Genomic DNA, 15422 nt, shown 5'->3' with positions numbered 1-15422 from the left:
AAATTACTGGATTTAGGCTTTCCTATCTTCTTTAATACCTGAGCTGGGGTCTATTCTTCCGGGTTTTCCAGGGTTTCCCTGTGAAGGCCAGTTCCCAAATGGGTAGACTTTTTCCGTAATTACACCAATCTACATCTTCCCTGGTTATGTACTCGGGATGCGGATATACCCCGGTACATGTAAAAGCTACAGCTTAGGTATTCTCGTAACTTATTGTCTTAACATGTTACCCATACTCTCTATAGCAAAATTCTACGAATTCAAAATATTCCTCTTTTGAATAAACAACCCAACAAATTTTTTTCTGTTAGCTCGCAAAGTGTATTATCATTAACTTTGCTCGCTGCGAGGGGCAATTGTAATATCTCTTTACATACGATGACTTATTCTGATACAATTCTACCCTTAAATGACGTTTACTAATTTTCTATCTTCATACTCGCAGAATCCATGCGAAAAGTAGTTCATACAATAGCTATGCCATGAGCGCATATGTATTCTTTGTAGTACTCTCTCTGGTGGTTGTTAGAAAAAAAGAAAGAGAGCTTCCGGGATTGTCTTCGTGCCGATTAGCCTGAACTTGGTTTGAAGAACTGTAATCTGATTATTGAGATTTGTGACAGAAGATAACGGATACGAAATTGTACGATTAAAAGTGAAATACATATATATGGCTCCTTCACACAAAAGGTGTGTATTCGACTTTTGAGAATTAATGATATTCATCGATATATTGCGTAGTTGTTAATCAGAAGGGAACTTCCGAAAAACTGGATACGAACCTGCATTTAATAATCAAAGAGCTCCATTATTTCTTCGGAAGGTTAAACTTCATCAAAGCCAAATATCCGCTTGATCTGAGGTTTCCCGACTGATTATACAACGCTCCCAAAAAATACGAGGCATTTTATTTGTACAGATTAGCAGACTGCCGCAAAGCACGAGCCTGCAGAGAAGAAGAATCATCGCCTGCTTTCATTCTAACAAGTAAAATTTCAGAATCATTTTGAGTGACTGAGCTATGACTATGTTTCCTATCATGAATGATTGATTGATCAAACGAATTGAGAGCTACATAATTACGTAGATAGGAAAAAAAAATTACATCCTTCTAAATCGAGTAACGTTTCTATAGAAACAAAAGGATTTTCTTTTGGGATACGAGTATCACATTTCCGATGCACTATTCTTTCTTTACTGCATCCCTCGCTCCTTCACATAGACGAATAAACATAGAAATTGTGTCGCTAAGAAATACTATGGGTTCTATGACTTCTCCTTCTAAATCGAGTAACGTTTCTATGGAAACGACAGGATTTTTTTTTTTTGCAATACGAGTATCTCCTTTCCGATGCACTATTCTTTCTTTACTGCATCCCTCGCTCCCTCACATTGACGAATTAACACAGAAAATGTGTCGCTAAGGAATACTATTGGTACTATGACTTCTCCTTCTACATCGAGTAACGTTTCTATGGAAACGACAGGATTTTCTTTTGCAATACGAGTATCTCCTTTCCGATGCACGATTCACCCTTTGCTGCATCCCTCGCTCCCTCACATTGACGAATTAACAAAGAAATTGCGTCGCTATGAAATTCTATGGGTTCTATAACTTCTCATTCTAAATCAAGGATCGTTTCTATGGAAACGACAGGATTTTCTATTATGATACGACTATCTCATTTCCGATGCACTATTCTTTCTTTACTGCATCCCTCGCTCCGTCACATTGACGAATTAACACAGAAATTCCGACGCTATGAAATACTATGGGTTCTATGACTTCTCCTTCTAAATCGAGTAACGTTTCTATAGAAACAAAAGGATTTTCTTTTGGGATACGAGTATCACATTTCCGATGCACTATTCTTTCTTTACTGCATCCCTCGCTCCCTCACATTGACGAATTAACACAGAAATTGCGTCGCTATGAAATACTATGGGTTCTATGACTTCTCCTTCAAAATCGAGGAACGTTTCTACGGAAACGACTGGATTTTCGTTTGGTATACGACTATCTCATTTCCGATGCACTATTCTTTCTTTACTGCATCCCTCGCTCCCTCACATTGACGAATTAACACAGATATTGTGTCGCTAAGAAATACTATGGGTTCTACGACTTCTCCTTCTATATAGAGGATCGTTTCTATGGAAACGACAGGATTTTCTATTATGATACGACTATCTCATTTCCGATGCACTATTCTTTCTTTACTGCATCCCTCGCTCCCTCACATTAACGAATTATCACAGAAATTGCGTCGCTATGAAATACTATGGGTTCTATGACTTCTCCTTATAAATCGAGGAACGTTTCTATGGAAACGACTGGATTTTCTATTGGGATAAGAGTATCTCGTTTCCGATGCACTATTCTTTCTTTACTGCATCCCTCGCTCCGTCACATTGACGAATTAACACAGAAATTCCGTCGCTATGAAATACTATGGGTTTTATGACTTCTCCTTCTAAATCGAGAAACGTTTCTACGGAAACGACTGGATTTTCTTTTGGGATACGACTATCTCATTTCCGATGCACTATTCTTTCTTTACTGCATCCCTCGCTCCCTCACATTATCGAATTAACACAGAAATTGTGTCGCTAAGAAATGCTATGGGTTCTATGACTTCTCCTTCTAAATCGAGGACCGTTTCTATGGAAACGACAGGATATTCTATTATGATACGACTATCTTATTTCCGATGCACTATTCTTTCTTTACTGAATCCCTCGCTCCCTCACATTCACGAATTAACACAGAAATTGCGTCGCTATAAAATACTATGGGTTCTATGACTTCTCCTTCTACATCGAGTAACGTTTCTATGGAAACGACAGGATTTTCTTTTGCGATACGAGTATCTCCTTTCCGATGCACTATTCACCCTTTGCTGCATCCCTCGCTCCCTCACATCGACGAATTAACAAAGAAATTGCGTCGCTATGAAATTCTATGGGTTCTATAACTTCTCATTCTAAATCAAGGATCGTTTCTATGGAAACGACAGGATTTTCTATTATGATACGACTATCTCATTTCCGATGCACTATTCCTTCTTTACTGCATCCCTCGCTCCGTCACATTGACGAATTAACACAGAAATTCCGACGCTATGAAATACTATGGGTTCTATGACATCTCCTTCTACATCTAGGAACGTTTCTTCGGAAACGACTGGATTTTCTTTTGGGATACGACTATCTCATTTCCGCTGCACTATTCTTTCTTTACTGCATCTTTCGCTCCCTCACATTGACGAATTAACACAGAAATTGTGTCGCTAAGAAATACTACGGGTTCTATGACTTCTCCTTCTGAATCGAGGATCGTTTCTTTGGAAACGACAGGATTTTCTATTATGATACGACTATCTCATTTCCGATGCACTATTCTTTCTTTACTGCATCCCTCGCTCCCTCACATTAACGAATTAACACAGAAATTGCGTCGCTATAAAACTCTATGGGTTCTATGACTTCTCCTTCTAAATCGAGGAACGTTTCTACGGAAACGTCTGGATTTTCTTTTGGGATACGACTTTCTCATTTCCGATGCACTATTCTTTCTTTACTGCAACCCTCGCTCCCTCACATTGATGATTTAACACAGAAATTGCGTCGCTATGGAATACTATAGGTTCTATGACTTCTCCTAAATCGAGTAACGTTTCTATAGAAACAACAGGATTTTCTTTTGGGATACGAGTATCTCCTTTCCGATGCACTATTCCTTCTTTACTGCATCCCTCGCTCCCTCACATTGACGAATTAACACAGAAATTTTGACGCTATGAAATTCTATGGGTTCTATGACTTCTCCTTATAAATCGAGTAACGTTTCTATAGAAACAACAGGATTTTCTATTATGATACGACTATCTCATTTCCGATGCACTATTCTTTCTTTACTGCATCCCTTCTCCGTCACAGTGAAGAATAACACAGAAATATCCGTCGCTATGAAATACTATGGGTTCTATGACTTCTCCTTCAAAATCGAGGAACCTTTCTACGGAAACGACTGGATTTTCGTTTGGTATACGACTATCTCATTTCCGATGCACTATTCTTTCTTTACTGCATCCCTCGCTCCCTCACATTGACGAATTAACACAGATATTGTGACGCTAAGAAATACTATGGGTTCTATGACTTCTCCTTCTAAATAGAGGATCGTTTCTATGGAAACGACAGGATTTTCTATTATGATACGACTATCTCATTTCCGATGCACTATTCTTTCTTTACTGCATCCCTCGCTCCCTCACATTAACGAATTATCACAGAAATTGCGTCGCTATGAAATACTATGGGTTCTATGACTTCTCCTTATAAATCGAGGAACGTTTCTATGGAAACGACTGGATTTTCTATTGGGATAAGAGTATCTGATTTCCGATGCACTATTCTTTCTTTACTGCATCCCTCGCTCCGTCACATTGACGAATTGACACAGAAATTGCGTCGCTATGACATACTATGGGTTTTATGACTTCTCCTTCTAAATCGAGGAACGTTTCTACGGAAACGACTGGATTTTCTTTTGGGATACGACTATCTCATTTCCGATGCACTATTCTTTCTTTACTGCATCCCTCGCTCCCTCACATTAACGAATTATCACAGAAATTGCGTCGCTATGAAATACTATGGGTTCTATGACTTCTCCTTATAAATCGAGGAACGTTTCTATGGAAACGACTGGATTTTCTATTGGGATAAGAGTATCTCATTTCCGATGCACTATTCTTTCTTTACTGCATCCCTCTCTCCGTCACATTGACGAATTAACACAGAAATTCCGTCGCTATGAAATACTATGGGTTCTATGACTTCTCCTTCTAAATCGAGGATCGTTTCTATGGAAACGACAGGATTTTCTATTATGATACGACTATCTCATTTCCGATGCACTATTCTTCCTTTACTGCATGCCTCGCTCCCTCACATTAACGAATTAACACAGAAATTGCGCCCCTATAAAATACTATGGGTTCTATGACTTCTCCTTCTAAATCGAGGAACGTTTCTATGGAAACGACTGGATTTTCTATTGGGATACGACTATCGCATTTCCGATGCACTATTCCTTCTTTACTGCATCCCTCGCTCCCTCACATTGACGAATTAACACAGAAATTGCGTCGCTATAAAATACTATGGGTTCTATGACGTCTCCTTCTACATCGAGTAATGTTTCTATGGAAACGACAGGATTTTCTTTTGCAATACGAGTATCTCCTTTCCGATGCACTATTCACTCTTTGCTGCATCCCTCGCTCCCTCACATTGACGATTTAACACAGAAAATGTGTCGCTAAGGAATACTATGGGTTCTATGACTTCTCATTCTAAATCGAGGATCGTTTCTATGGAAACGACAGGATTTTCTGTTATGATACGACTATCTCATTTGCGATGCACTATTCTTTCTTTACTGTATCCCTCGCTCCCTCACATTAACGAATGAACACAGAAATTGCGTCGCTAGAAAATACTATGGGTTCTATGACTTCTCCTTCTAAATCGAGGAACGTTTCTACGGAAACGACAGGATTTTCTTTTGGGATACGACTTTCTCATTTCCGATGCATTATTCTTTCTTTACTGCTTCCCTCGCTCCCCCACATTGACGATTTAACACAGAAATTGCGTCGCAATGAAATACTATAGGTTCTATGACTTCTCCTTCTAAATCGAGTAACGTTTCTATAGAAACAACAGGATTTTCTATTATGATACGACCATCTCATTTCCGATGCACAATTCTTTCTTTACTGCATCCCTCGCTCCCTCACATTGACGAATTAACACAGAAATTTCGACGCTATGAAATACTATGGGTTCTATGACTTCTCATTCTAAATCAAGGAACGTTTCTATGGACAGGATTTTCTATTATGATACGACCATCTCGTTTCCGATGTACTATGCTTTCTTTACTGCATCCCTCGCTCAATCACATTGCCGAATTAACACAGAAATTGCGACGCTAGGAAATACTATGTGTTCTATGACTTCTCCTTCTAATTCGAGTAACGTTTCTATAGAAACAACAGGATTTTCTTTTGGGATACGAGTATCTCCTTTCCGATGCACTATTCCTTCTTTACTGCATCCCTCGCTCCCTCACATTGACGAATTAACACAGAAATTTCGTCGCTATGAAATACTATGGGTTCTATGACTTCTCATTATAAATCGAGGAACGTTTCTATGGAAACGACAGGATTTTCTATTATGATACGACTATCTCATTTCCGATGCACTATTCTTTCTTTACTGCATCCCTCGCTCCGTCACATTGACAGCTTAACAGAGACATCCCGTCGCTATGCAATAGTATGGATTCTATGACTTCTCCTTCTAAATCGAGGAACGTTTCTATGGAAACGACTGTATTTTCTATTGGGATACGACTATCTCATTTCCGATGCACTATTCTTTCTTTACTGCATCCGTCGCTCCGTCACATTGACGAATTAACACAGAAATTCCGTCGCTATGAAATACTATGGGTTCTATGACTTCTCCTTCTAAATCGAGGAACGTTTCTACGGAAACGACTGGATTTTCTTTTGGGATACGGCTTTCTCATTTCCGATGCACTATTCTTTCTTTACTGCATCCCTCGCTCCCTCACATTGACGATTTAACACAGAAAATGTGTCGCTAAGGAATACTATGGGTTCTATGACTTCTCCTTCCAAATCGAGGATCGTTTCTATGGAAACGACAGGATTTTCTGTTATGATACGACTATCTCATTTGCGATGCACTATTCTTTCTTTACTGCATCCCTCGCTCCCTCACATTAACGAATTAACACAGAAATTGCGTCGCTATAAAATACTATGGGTTCTATGACTTCTCCTTCTAAATCGAGGAACGTTTCTACGGAAACGACAGGATTTTCTTTTGGGATACGACTTTCTCATTGCCGATGCATTATTCTTTCTTTACTGCATCCCTCGCTCCCTCACATTGACGATTTAACACAGAAATTGCGTCGAAATGAAATACTATAGGTTCTATGACTTCTCCTTCTAAATCGAGTAACGTTTCTATAGAAACAACAGGATTTTCTATTATGATACGACTATCTCATTTCCGATGCACTATTCTTTCTTTACTGCATCCCTTCTCCGTCACAGTGACGAATAACACAGAAATATCCGTCGCTATGAAATACTATGGGTTCTATGACTTCTCCTTCAAAATCGAGGAACGTTTCTACGGAAACGACTGGATTTTCGTTTGGTATACGACTATCTCATTTCCGATGCACTATTCTTTCTTTACTGCATCCCTCGCTCCCTCACATTGACGAATTAACACAGAAATTGTGTCGCTAAGAAATACTATGGGTTCTATGACTTCTCCTTCTAAATCGAGGATCGTTTGTATGGAAACGACAGGATTTTCTATTATGATTCGACTATCTCATTTCCGATGAACTATTCTTTCTTCACTGCATGCCTCGCTCCCTCACATTAACGAATTAACACAGAAATTGCGTCGCTATGAAATACTATGGGTTCTATGACTTCTCCTTCTAAATCGAGGAACGTTTCTATGGAAACGTCTGCAATTTCTATTGGGATACGACTATCGCATTTCCGATGCACTATTCTTTCTTTACTGCATCCCTAGCTCCCTCACATTGACGAATTAACACAGAAATTGCGTCGCTAAAAAATACTATGGGTTCTATGACTTCTCCTTCTACATCGAGTAACTTTTCTATGGAAACGACAGGATTTTTTTTTTGCAATACGAGTATCTCCTTTCCGATACACTATTCTTTCTTTACTGCATCCCTCGCTCCCTCACATTGACGAATTAACACAGAAAATGTGTCGCTAAGGAATACTATTGGTTCTATGACTTCTCCTTCTAATTCGAGGATCGTTTCTATGAAAACGACAGGATTTTCTGTTATGATACGACTATCTCATTTGCGATGCACTATTCTTTTTTACTGCATCCCTCGCTCAATCACATTAACCAATTAACACAGAAATTGCGTCGCTATGAAATACTATGGGTTGTATGACTTCTCCTTCTAAATCGAGTAACGTTTCTATAGAAACTACAGGATTTTCTTTTGGGATACGAGTATCAAATTTCCGATGCACTATTCTTTCTTTACTGCATCCCTCGCTCCTTCACATAGACGAATAAACATAGAAATTGTGTCGCTAAGAAATACTATGGGTTCTATGACTTCTCCATCTAAATCGAGTAACGTTTCTATGGAAACTACAGGATTTTCTTTTGCAATACGAGTATCTCCTTTCCGATGCAGGATTCACCCTTTGCTGCATCCCTCGCTCCCTCACATTGACGAATTAACAAAGAAATTGCGTCGCTATGAAATTCTATGGGTTCTATAACTTCTCATTCTAAATCAAGGTACGTTTCTATGGAAACGACAGGATTATCTATTATGATACGACTATCTCATTTCCGACGCACTATTCTTTCTTAACTGCATCCCTCGCTTCGTCACATTGACGAATTAACACAGAAATACCGTCGCTATGGAATACTATGGGTTGTATGACTTCTCCTTCTAAATCGACGGACGTTTCTACGGAAACGACTGGATTTTCTTTTGGGATACGACTATCTCTTTTCCGATGCACTATTCTTTCTTTACTGCATCCCTCGCTCCCTCACATTGACGAATTAACACAGAAATTGTGTCGCTAAGAAATACTATGGGTTCTATGACTTCTCCTTCAAAATCGAGGAACGTTTCTATGGAAACGACTGGATTTTCTATTGGGATACGACTATCTCATTTCCGATGCACTATTCTTTCTTTACTGCATCCCTCGTTCCGTCACATTGACGAATTAACACAGAAATTACGTCGCTATGAAATACTATGGGATCTATGACTTCTCCTTCTAAATCGAGGAACGTTTCTTCGGAAACGACTGGATTTTCTTTCGGGGAACGACTATCTCATTTCCGCTGCACTATTCTTTCTTTACTGCATCATTCGCTCCCTCACATTGCCGAATTAACACAGAAATTGTGTCGCTAAGAAATACTATGGGTTCTTTGACTTCTCCTTCTAAATCGAGGATCGTTTCTATAAAAACGACAGGATTTTCTATTATGATAAGACTATCTCATTTCCGATGCACTATTCTTTCTTTACTGCATCCCTCGCTCCCTCACATTAACGAATTAACACAGAAATTGCGTCGCTATAAAATACTATGGGATCTATGACGTCTCCTTCTAAATCGAGGAACGTTTCTTCGGAAACGACTGGATTTTCTTTTGGGATACGACTTTCTCATTTCCGATGCACTATTCTTTCTTTACTGCATCCCTCGCTCCCTCACATTGACGATTTAACACAGAAATTGCGTCGCGATGAAATAGTATGGGTTCTATGACTTCTCCTTCTAAATCGAGGAACGTTTCTATGGAAACGACAGGATTTTCTTTTGGGATACGAGTATCTCCTTTCCGATTCACTATTCCTTCTTTACTGCATCCCTCGCTCCCTGACATTGACGGATTAACACAGAAATTTCGACGCTATGAAATACTATGCGTACTATGACTTCTATTTATAAATCGAGGAACGTTTCTATGGAAACGACAGGATTTTCTACTATGATACGACTATCTCATTTCCGATGCACTATTCTTTCTTTACTGCATCTCTTCTCCGGCACATTGACGAATAACACAGAAATTCGGTAGCTATGAAATACTATGGGTTCTATGACTTCTCCCTCAAAATCGAGGAACGTTTCTACGGAAACGACTGGATTTTCGTTTGGTATACGACTATCTCATTTCCGATGCACTATTCTTTCTTTACTGCATCCCTCGCTCCCTCACATTAACGAATTATCACAGAAATTGCGTCGCTATGAAATACTATGGGTTCTATGACTTCTCCTTATAAATCGAGGAACGTTTCTATGGAAACGACTGGATTTTCTATTGGGATAAGAGTATCTCATTTCCGATGCACTATTCTTTCTTTACTGCATCCCTCGCTCCGTCACATTGACGAAATAACACAGAAATTCCGTCGCTATGAAATACTATGGGTTTTATGATTTCTCCTTCTAAATCGAGGAACGTTTCTACGGAAACGACTGGATTTTCTTTTGGGATACGACTATCTCATTTCCGATGCACTATTCTTTCTTAACTGCATCCTTCGCTCCCTCACATTAACGAATTATCACAGAAATTGCGTCGCTATGAAATACTATGGGTTCTATGACTTCTCCTTATAAATCGAGGAACGTTTCTATGGAAACGACTGGATTTTCTATTGGGATAAGAGTATCACATTTCCGATGCACTATTCTTTCTTTACTGCATCCCTCGCTCCGTCACATTGACGAATTAACACAGAAATTCCGTCGCTATGAAATACTATGGGTTCTATGACTCCTCCTTCTAAATCGAGGATCGTTTCTATGGAAACGACAGGATTTTCTATTACGATACGACTATCTCATTTCCGATGCACTATTCTTTCTTTACTGCATGCCTCGCTCCCTCACATTAACGAATTAACACAGAAATTGCGCCGCTATAAAATACTACGGGTTCTATGACTTCTCCTTCTAAATCGAGGAACGTTTCTATGGAAACGACAGGATTTTCTTTTGCAATACGAGTATCTCCTTTCCGATGCACTATTCATTCTTTGCTGCATCCCTCGCTCCCTCACATTGACGATTTAACACAGAAAATGTGTCGCTAAGGAATACTATGGGTTCTATGACTTCTCCTTCTAAATCGAGGATCGTTTCTATGGAAACGACAGGAATTTCTGTTATGATACGACTATCTCATTTGCGATGCACTATTCTTTCTTTACTGCATCCCTCGCTCCCTCACATTAACGAATTAACACAGAAATTGCGTCGCTATAAAATACTATGGGTTCTATGACTTCTCCTTCTAAATCGAGGAACGTTTCTGCGGAAACGACAGGATTTTCTTTTGGGATACGACTTTCTCATTTCCGATGCATTATTCTTTCTTTACTGCATCCCTCGCTCCCTCACATTGACGATTTAACACAGAAATTGCGTCGCAATGAAATACTATAGGTTCTATGACTTCTCCTTCTAAATCGAGTAACGTTTCTATAGAAACAACAGGATTTTCTATTATGATACCACCATCTCATTTCCGATGCACTATTCTTTCTTTACTGCATCCCTCGCTCCCTCACATTGACGAATTAACACAGAAATTTCGACGCTATGAAATACTATGTGTTCTATGACTTCTCCTTCTAATTCGAGTAACGTTTCTATAGAAATAACAGGATTTTCTTTTGGGATACGAGTATCTCCTTTCCGATGCACTATTCCTTCTTTACTGTATCCCTCGCTCCCTCACATTGACGAATTAACACAGAAATTTCGTCGCTAGGAAATACTATGGGTTCTATGACTTCTCATTATAAATCGAGGAACGTTTCTATGGAAACGACAGGATTTTCTATTATGATACGACTATCTCATTTCCGATGCACTATTCTTTCTTTACTGCATCCCTCGCTCCGTCACATTGACAGCTTAACACAGACATCCCGTCGCTATGAAATAGTATGGGTTCTATGACTTCTCCTTCTAAATCGAGGAACGTTTCTATGGAAACGACTGTATTTTCTATTGGGATACGACTATCTCATTTCCGATGCACTATTCTTTCTTTACTGCATCCCTCGCTCCGTCACATTGACGAATTAACACAGAAATTCCGTCGCTATGAAATACTATGGGTACTATGACTTCTATTTATAAATCGAGGAACGTTTCTATGGAAACGACAGGATTTTCAATTGGGATAAGAGTATCTCATTTCCGATGCACTATTCTTTCTTTACTGCATCCCTCGCTCCGTCACATTGACGAATTAACACAGAAATTCCGTCGCTATGAAATACTATGGGTCTATGACTTCTCCTTCTAAATCGAGGATCGTTTCAATGGAAACGACAGGATTTTCTATTATGATACGGCTATCTCATTTCCGATGCACTATTCTTTCTTTACTGCATGCCTCGCTCCCTCACATTAACGAATTAACACAGAAATTGCGCCGCTATAAAATACTACGGGTTCTATGACTTCTCCTTCAAAATCGAGGAACGTTTCTATAGAAACGACTGGATTTTCTATTGGGATACGACTATCGAGTTTCCGATTCACTATTCTTTCATTACTGCATCCCTCGCTCCCTCACATTGACGAATTAACACAGAAATTGCGTCGCTATAAAATACTATGGGTTCTATGACTTCTCCTTCTACATCGAGTAACGTTTCTATGGAAACGACAGGATTTTCTATTGCAATACGAGTATCTCCTTTCCGATGCACTATTCACTCTTCGCTGCATCCCTCGCTCCCTCACATTGACGATTTAACACAGAAAATGTGTCGCTAAGGAATACTATGGGTTCTATGACTTCTCCTTCTAAATCGAGGATCGTTTCTATGGAAACGACAGGAATTTCTGTTATGATACGACTATCTCATTTGCGATGCACTATTCTTTCTTTACTGCATCCCTCGCTCCCTCACATTAACGAATTAACACAGAAATTGCGTCGCTATAAAATACTATGGGTTCTATGACTTCTCCCTCTAAATCGAGGAACGTTTCTGCGGAAACGACAGGATTTTCTTTTGGGATACGACTTTCTCATTTCCGATGCATATTCTTTCTTTACTGCATCCCTCGCTCCCTCACATTGACGATTTAACACAGAAATTGCATCGCAATGAAATACTATAGGTTCTATGACTTCTCCTTCTAAATCGAGTAACGTTTCTATAGAAAAAACAGGATTTTCTATTATGATACGACCATCTCATTTCCGATGCACTATTCTTTCTTTACTGCATCCCCCGCTCCCTCACATTGACGAATTAACACAGAAATTTCGACGCTATGAAATACTATGGGTTCTATGACTTCTCATTCTAAATCAAGGAACGTTTCTATGGACAGGATTTTCTATTATGATACGACCATCTCGTTTCCGATGTACTATTCTTTCTTTACTGCATCCCTCGCTCAATCACATTGCCGAATTAACACAGAAATTGCGTCGCTAGGAAATAATATGTGTTCTATGACTTCTCCTTCTAATTCGAGTAACGTTTCTATAGAAACAACAGGATTTTCTTTTGGGATAGGAGTATCTCCTTTCCGATGCACTATTCCTTCTTTACTGCATCCCTCGCTCCCTCACATTGACGAATTAACACAGAAATTTCGTCGCTATGAAATACTATGGGTTCTATGACTTCTCATTATAAACCGAGGAACGTTTCTATGGAAACGACAGGATTTTCTATTATGATACGACTATCTCATTACCGATGCACTATTCTTTCTTTACTGCATCCCTCGCTCCGTCACATTGACAGCTAACACAGACATCTCGTCGCTATGAAATAGTATGGGTTCTATGACTTCTCCTTCTAAATCGAGGAACGTTTCTATGGAAACGACTGTATTTTCTATTGGGATACGACTATCTCATTTCCGATGCACTATTCTTCCTTTACTGCATCCCTCGCTCCGTCACATTGACGAATTAACACAGAAATTCCGTCGCTATGAAATACTATGGGTTCTATGACTTCTCCTTCTAAATCGAGGAACGTTTCTACGGAAACGACTGGATTTTATTTTGGGATACGACTTTCTCATTTCCGATGCACTATTCTTTCTTTACTGCATCCCTCGCTCCCTCACATTGACGATTTAACACAGAAAATGTGTCGCTAAGGAATACTATGGGTTCTATGACTTCTCCTTCTAAATCGAGGATCGTTTCTATGGAAACGACAGGATTTTCTGTTATGATACGACTATCTCATTTGCGATGCACTATTCTTTCTTTACTGAATCCCTCGCTCCCTCACATTAACGAATTAACACAGAAATTGCGTCGCTAGAAAATACTATGGGTTCTATGACTTCTCCTTCTAAATCGAGGAACGTTTCTACGGAAACGACAGGATTTTCTTTTGGGATACGACTTTCTCATTTCCGATGCATTATTCTTTCTTTACTGCATGACTCGCTCCCTCACATTGACGAATTAACACAGAAATTGCGTCGCTATAAAATACTATGGGTTCTATGACTTCTCCTTCTACATCGAGTAACGTTTCTATGGAAACGACAGGATTTTTTTTTGCAATACGAGTATCTCCTTTCAGATGCACTATTCTTTCTTTACTGCATCCCTCGCTCCCTCACATTGACGAATTAACACAGAAATTGTGTCGCTAAGAAATACTATGGGTTCTATGACTTCTCCTTCTAAATCGAGGATCGTTTCTATGTAAAGGACTGGATTTTCTATTGGGATACGACTATCTCATTTCCGATGCACTATTCTTTCTTTACTGCATCTCTCGCTCCGTCACATTGACGAATTAACACAGAAATTCCGTCGCTATGAAATACTATGGGATCTATGACTTCTCCTTCTAAATCGAGGGACGTTTCTTCGGAAACGACTGGATTTTCTTTCGGGGAACGACTATCTCATTTCCGCTGCACTATTCTTTCTTTACTGCATCATTCGCTCCCTCACATTGACGAATTAACACAGAAATTGTGTCGCTAAGAAATACTATGGGTTCTTTGACATCTCCTTCTAAATCGAGGATCGTTTCTATGGAAACGACAGGATTTTCTATTATGATAAGACTATCTCATTTCCGATGCACTATTCTTTCTTTACTGCATCCCTCGCTCCCTCACATTAACGAATTAACACAGAAATTGCGTCGCTATAAAATACTATGGGTTCTATGACGTCTCCTTCTAAATCGAGGAACGTTTCTACGGAAACGACTGGATTTTCTTTTGGGATACGACTTTCTCATTTCCGATGCACTATTCTTTCTTTACTGCATTTCTCGCTCCCTCACATTGACGATTTAACACAGAAATTACGTCGCTATGAAATACTATGGGTTCTATGACTTCTCCTTCTAAATCGAGGAACGTTTCTATGGAAACGACAGGATTTTCTTTTGGGATACGAGTATCTCCTTTCCGATCCACTATTCCTTCTTTACTGCATCCCTCGCTCCCTGACATTGACGAATTAACACAGAAATTTCGACGCTATGAAATACTATGGGTTCTATGACATCTCCTTCTACATCGAGTAACGTTTCTATGGAAACGACAGGATTTTCTTTTGCAATACGAGTATCTCCTTTCCGGTGCACTATTCACTCTTTGCTGCATCCCTCGCTCCCTCACATTGACGCATTAACAAAGAAATTGCGTCGCTATGATATACTATGGGTTCTATGACTTCTCATTCTAAATCAAGTAACGTTGCTATGGACAGGATTTTCTATTATGATACGA

The sequence above is a fragment of the Schistocerca nitens genome, chromosome 5 (assembly GCF_023898315.1).
Source record: "Schistocerca nitens isolate TAMUIC-IGC-003100 chromosome 5, iqSchNite1.1, whole genome shotgun sequence".
Lineage (NCBI taxonomy): Eukaryota > Metazoa > Arthropoda > Insecta > Orthoptera > Acrididae > Schistocerca > Schistocerca nitens.
The sequence above is the reverse complement of the archived record's forward strand: the minus strand, read 5'-3'. Positions refer to the sequence as shown.